The following is a 6,000-nucleotide window of genomic DNA, read 5'->3' as shown; positions in this document are numbered from 1 at the left end:
TTTGATCCTGAATGTAGTTAGCATTTAAGCAGAATAGAGATGGTAGCCTGTGATGTCAAAACAACTGAAGCTGACGTCTCCACTTTAATGAGGTGAATGTGCGGCAGAAGAGACATAGAAACGACGAGGGGAGTCAAGTGGACTACAATTCCCAGCATGCCCGGTGTCTCTGCGCATGTGCACCCTCCCATGGTTGCTTCCCGTCTGCGCGAGCCCCCGGGGTTCTGGGTGGCTTTTTTTTTGCTCGAGCAAAAATGAATGCGTGAGGCAGCGTCAGAAACTGCAGGTAAAAAGATTGCAATTCTCTGCCTTCCATTTCATACTTTCTCATCTTTGCACGGTTTTTAATGCACCAATGCCATTCTCCGGACGAAAATAAAACAAAAACGTCTCGCAACTTTTTTTATTCAAGTTGGAAAAAAATCTTTTGTTGGGGGGGGGTCGGTTAAACTTCCAAAATGTCTGGCCTATTGTGGCAGCTTCCTTCATGTCATTTTTTTTCTCTCTCTCTCTCCCCTTTGCGTTACTCCCGAGCTTATTACTGACAGAGGGGGAGAAAAGCTGGGGGGAATTTTAATGAAAATTCAAGCGAGCCCTGAGGGAGGAACGTCGGGGAAACATTGTTGCTCTTTTTGGTAGCAGTTTTGGTTTGCATTGGAACGCGGGGGGTGGTAACACTGAATGGAAAAGAAACATTGTGTCGAAAATGTCAATAGTATCCATTTGGTTTCCCTCCCCCGATACAGTGTTGCTGTACAGTGCCAGCGTGTATTCGCGGACGTTTTTTTTGGTGCATTGCTCTGTTGTTTCTCTGCTTTCCACCTCCCTTCACGTGATATGTTATGCGCCTGCCCCCCCCCCCCGATTCTATTTGCATTTAAAAATAAGTATGATATGTATTTCACCCCCCCCCCCCCATGTAAAGGCGGCATTATTGTTTGAGGAAATGCGTCGTGTAACATGGAAGTCAGGCCAAACCCATATCTCTCTCTCTCTGTCTGTTTGTTTGCCTGCCATGGCTCCTGCTTCATGTTCACGGGTTTCAATGCTGCTGGAATGCAGTCTGTCCTCCTCCTGGCCTGATCATCTGGGTTTCTCTGTGACATCTTCAAAAGTTAGGGGGGGGGGTGGTGGAGGGGAGAGGAAGGAACATGAGCGGCTTTTGGTAGGAGGGGTCAATCCGCCGTTGGATAGGATCCGTACAGCTTTTGCAATGGCTTGCAATCACATCACGAGCATTGGCCTGATTTTTTAAAAATTTATTCCCCCCCCCCCCCCGGTACATGCGGCTGCACGACCGCCTTTTGTGAGGGAGAAATAAAGGCTGAGGCATCTGCAACATGTAAAAATAAAACACACAAAGTTGATATCCTCTTGCATCCAGACCCATGGAGAAAGATGTTAATATCACGTATATGTCCCATTCTGCACCTTTTTTTAAAAATGAAAATTGGATGTATTCATCGCAGTTTTTGCTCTGCGGTGTCTTTTTTTTCCACGGGCGTTGTTTGGGCTGACGAAAGTAATCTCTGGTGGAATCCTCGGTTCAGTTCACCATGGTGACGGTGACGCGAAGTGGACGCATTTTAAATAGATTATTAGCATCAGGTTCACACTTCGCAGGCCAGCACGGTCATAAATTCATTGTTTTCTGTGTCAGACATAATAGGGCTGGAGAATGACCGAAGAAAGACAGTGTGTAACGTTTTAGAATACCCCTTAATGTTTGTGCCTGTGATGTGGTATTGGAAATTAATTGCAGCTAAATCTCTAGCAGTACAACGATGGATCCAGTAGGTTCCTGATTTGGTTAAAAAATCTAAACTGCAGATGCTGTAAACGAGACAAAAGTAGAAATTGATTTAAGCTTTCCTTTATTGGTCAGAACATGAAGTATTGGAGTTGAGAGGTCATGTTGAGGCTGTACAGGACATTGGTAGGCCACTTTTGGAATATTGCGTGCAAGGACATTGTGAAACTCGAAAGGATTCCGAAAAGATCTACAAGGATGTTGCCAGATTGGAGGATTTGAGCTATCGGGAAATGCTGAATAGAGTCATAGAGATGTCGAGCACGGAAACAGACCCTTTGGTCTAACCTGTCCATGCTGACCAGATATCCCAACCCAATCTAGTCCCACCTGCCAGCACCTGGCCCAGGACAGAATGCCCCTGGTGCTCACCTTCCACCCTACCAACCTTTGCATAAACCAAATCATCTGCTGACATTTCCACCACCTCCCAAAACTACCCCATCACCAGGGATATATTTCCCTCCCCACCCCTTTCTGCCTTCCGCAAAGACCGTTACCTCTGTGACTACCTGGTCAGCTCCACGCCCCACTACAACCCACCCTCCTATCCTGGCACCTTCCCCTACCATCGCAGGAACTGTAAAACCTGTGCCCACACCTCCTCCCTCACCTCTATCCAAGGCCCTAAAGGAGCCTTGCACATCCACTAATATCATTTATTGTATCCGTAGCTCCCGATGCAGTCTCCTCTACATTGGGGAGACTGGGCACCTCCTAGCAGATCGCTTTAGGGAACATCTCCGGGACACCTGCACCAATCAACCACACCGCCCTGTGGCCCAACATTTCAACTCCCCCCTCCCACTCTGCCGAGGACATGGAGGTCCTGGGCCTCCTTCACCGCCGCTCCCTCACCACCAGACGCCTGGAGGAAGAATGCCTCATCTTCCGCCTCGGAACACTTCAACCCCAGGGCATCAATGTGGACTTCACCAGTTTCCTCATTTCCCCTTCCCCCACCTCCCCCTAGTTCCAACCTTCCAGCTCAGCACTGTCCCCATGACTTGTCCGGACTTGTCCTACCTGCCTATCTCCTTTTCCACCTATCCACTCCACCCTCTCCTCCCTGACCTATCACCTTCATCCCCTCCCCCACTCACCTATTGTACTCTATGCTACTTTCTCCCCACCCCCACCCTCCTCTAGCTTATCTCTCCATGCTTCAGGCTCTCTGCCTTTATTCCTGATGAAGGGCTTTTGCCCGAAACGTCGATTTCGAAGCTCCTTGGATGCTGCCTGAACTGCTGTGCTCTTCCAGCACCACTGATCCAGAATCTGGTTTCCAGCATCTGCAGTCATTGTTTTTACCTCCATATCCCTCCAAACCCTTCCTATTCATATAGGCTAGGGCAGTTTTTCCTGGAGTGTCAGAGGCTGAGGGGTGACCTTGTAGAGGTTTATAAAATCATGAGGGGTTTGGATAGGATAAATAGACAAGGTCTTTTCCCTGGGGTGGCCAGTCCAGAACCAGATGGCATAGGCTTAAGGTAAAAGAGACCTAAGGAGCAAATTTTTCACTCAGTGGGTGGTGCGTGTATGAAATGAGCTGCCAGAGGAAGTCGTGGAGGCTGGTACAATTGCAACATTTTAAAGGCATCTGGATCGGTACATAAATAGGAAGGGTTTGGAGGGTTATGGTCCAGGTGCTGGGAAATGGGACTAGATTAGGTTAAGATATCTGGTCGGCATGGATAAGTTGGACCGAAGGGTCTGTTTCCGGCTGTACATCTCTGACTCTATCGCATCAATTTTCTTCAAATTAATTATTCAGTGTTTTCATTCAGTTCTGTAAATAATGTGTTTAATACTCAGTGCTTGATCGTTTATCAAGTCTGAATTCAGACAGCCCTGTGTCTTGATCACCATGAAACCAAATAATGTTCAAGTGCATTTTAAAGGAAAAGAAGCCCAGTTAGCCCCTCGAGGGTATTCCTTAAGATCAAGGGTGGTGTTTGACCTAACTTTACACATCTACAGAGCAACGTGGATTATCCAAAGGACACGGACGGGGGGTATTTCGCTCAGTTAATCGTATTCCGAATAATCAAATGCCAGATAAACGTTATTTAGCCAAGCATTGGGACCTTGTGATCTTGCTGGATAATCTGATATTCAGATAATCGAAGCTCCTCTGTACCATGTTTTTTGTCTCTTAATGCCATTGCTTAGGAAAATCTATAGGTCTTGGTTTTAAAATTAAGAATTGATTATCAATTGCGGTCTGTGAAAGAGTTCCAAACCTCTGTCAGTCTTTGTTTCCTAATTTTGCTCCTGAAAGATCTGGTGCTTTTTTTATACAATGCCACATTGGCCATATTTCCTGAGCCAATTGAAATAGTTGTAGAGCAACCACCTAAATATTCTAATCCCAGTAATTTTATCTTTTATCAACCCTGTCAGTTCCCTTTCTTATCTTGAAAACATCAACAGAATATCTTATTCGTTTCACTTTTTCTACATTTCTGGCAATTTTAACATTAGAAAGATTGATCTTCTGTCTGGTATTTGTGAACAAAATGTGCATTCTTCAGACCTTTTTGAAGTTGACAGCTAATCTTTTGGAGAAAGTCAAGTCACATGACATCAGGTGTCATCAAATAAACCTGTTTGACTATAACCTGGTGTCGTGTCACTTCTGACTTTGTCCACCTCAGTCCAACATCAGCACCTCCACAGTCATTGAGATTGAGCCAAATATTTGTGTGGAAGTTTTAAAGGCAGTTCTCCCCCCACTAGCATCCCCATCCCTGGAATAACTGAAGCGTAACTTTCCAAGTTTTATATTCCGTTCCCTGTTGCAATAAACAATGACATTCTATTGGTTTCATGATTACAAGTTGTTCTGTTATCGTGTGCATTTCATTAACATTAATTTGCCATAGCATAGTTGACGAATTGGGGACACTATATTTCTCAAGCACACAGTTTTAAAGTGTGCATTGGTTATGACGTGATTCCAGCCTCATTATGTTTAAATGATGCTGCTGTTATGCAAATTTCTTATTACATGGGATTGTACAAGAACAGAACTATATAGTAGAACTGACTATTTACTACACCTGCATTTTTTAGATTAGATTTCCTACAGTGTGGAAACAGGCCCTTCGGCCCAACTAGCCTGCACTGACTCTCCGAAGAGTAACCCACCCAGACCCATTTCCCTCTGAATGATGCACCTAATACTATGGACAATTTAGCATGGCCAATTCACTTGACCTGCACATCTTTAGACTGTGGGAGGAAACCGGAACACCTGGAGGAAACCCATGCAGACATGGGAAGAATGTGCAAACTCCACACAGACAGTCGCCTGAGGCTGGAATCGAACCTGGGACCCTGGTGCTGTGAGGCAGCAGCGCTAACCATTGAGCCACCATGCCCAGATTCCCCCTGCATCTGAATTCTGCAATTTCTCTCACCTTTTAGATTATGCTGTTTATTCTTGCCAAACTGAACAATCTTGCATTTTTCCAAAATATCCTCCATTTGTTAGAAGTTTGCACATTAAGTAAATCTAACTATATCCCTTAATAGCTTTATTCTACCCTCATTACAGTATACCTTCCTACCTGTTTTTGTGACATTAGCAAAATTAGCAACTATGCCTTTTGGTCTTATCATCCACGTTATTGGTTGTAAAAAGTTGAGGGTGCAGCACTCAATGCATGGTGGGCAGGTCTGAGTGGGATGCACTTCAGACAGTTGGTGCAAGCTCAATGGGCCAAATTGCCCCCCTCTGCACCATAGAGGTTATGTGATTCTATGATCAATTTAGCTGACATCTAATTTTCTATTAATTTCCCAGCCTTACTTGTTATAGGACCAACTCTCACTTGCAAACTCTTCTATTTTGTAAATATTCATGGAATCTTTAATATTTTATATTTCTAGCAAGCTTTCTTTCAATTTCTCCTGCTTATTAATCTTTATCATTCTTCACTTTTTATATTCTGTATTACCTGTTGACCCACTTCATCTTTGCATAACTTTTATTGCTGAAGAAAAGCACATTTTGTCACGATTTTGTTTTGTGTTTAACAGGACAATACACAAGAAAAATCATGTAATATGGTAATCAACATTTATGAACCGAGAGTGCTGATTGTGTAGCAAATAAACAAGTAGAAGCATTCAATTAGTGAAGACACTGTTTAATGATAACTGATAGTTAACTGCCAAGCTTTGGT

At 44.2% G+C, this 6,000-nt stretch overlaps 1 protein-coding gene across 3 annotated transcripts in view; it reads left to right on the top strand.

Moving 5' to 3' along the window:
- The first annotated feature begins 208 nt into the window (after nt 1-208).
- The window catches only part of LOC122565409 (spindlin-Z-like), a 95,527-nt gene continuing 89,735 nt past the window's right edge, over nt 209-6,000 (top strand). Inside the window, exon 1 of one of the 3 annotated variants that reach the window (XM_043721356.2) lies at nt 209-286. The gene's annotated coding sequence lies outside the window, so the exon portion shown is untranslated. The remainder of the gene's footprint in view (nt 287-6,000) is intronic. The other 2 variants (XM_043721358.2, XM_043721355.2) reach the window with 2 other exon arrangements.

This window comes from Chiloscyllium plagiosum, unplaced genomic scaffold (assembly GCF_037043375.1).
Source record: "Chiloscyllium plagiosum isolate Xiang-an unplaced genomic scaffold, Cpla_swu_hap1 HiC_scaffold_28, whole genome shotgun sequence".
NCBI classification, from domain to species: Eukaryota; Metazoa; Chordata; class Chondrichthyes; order Orectolobiformes; family Hemiscylliidae; genus Chiloscyllium; species Chiloscyllium plagiosum.
Note: the sequence above shows the minus strand (reverse complement) of the source record. Positions and strands in the feature narration are given on the sequence as shown.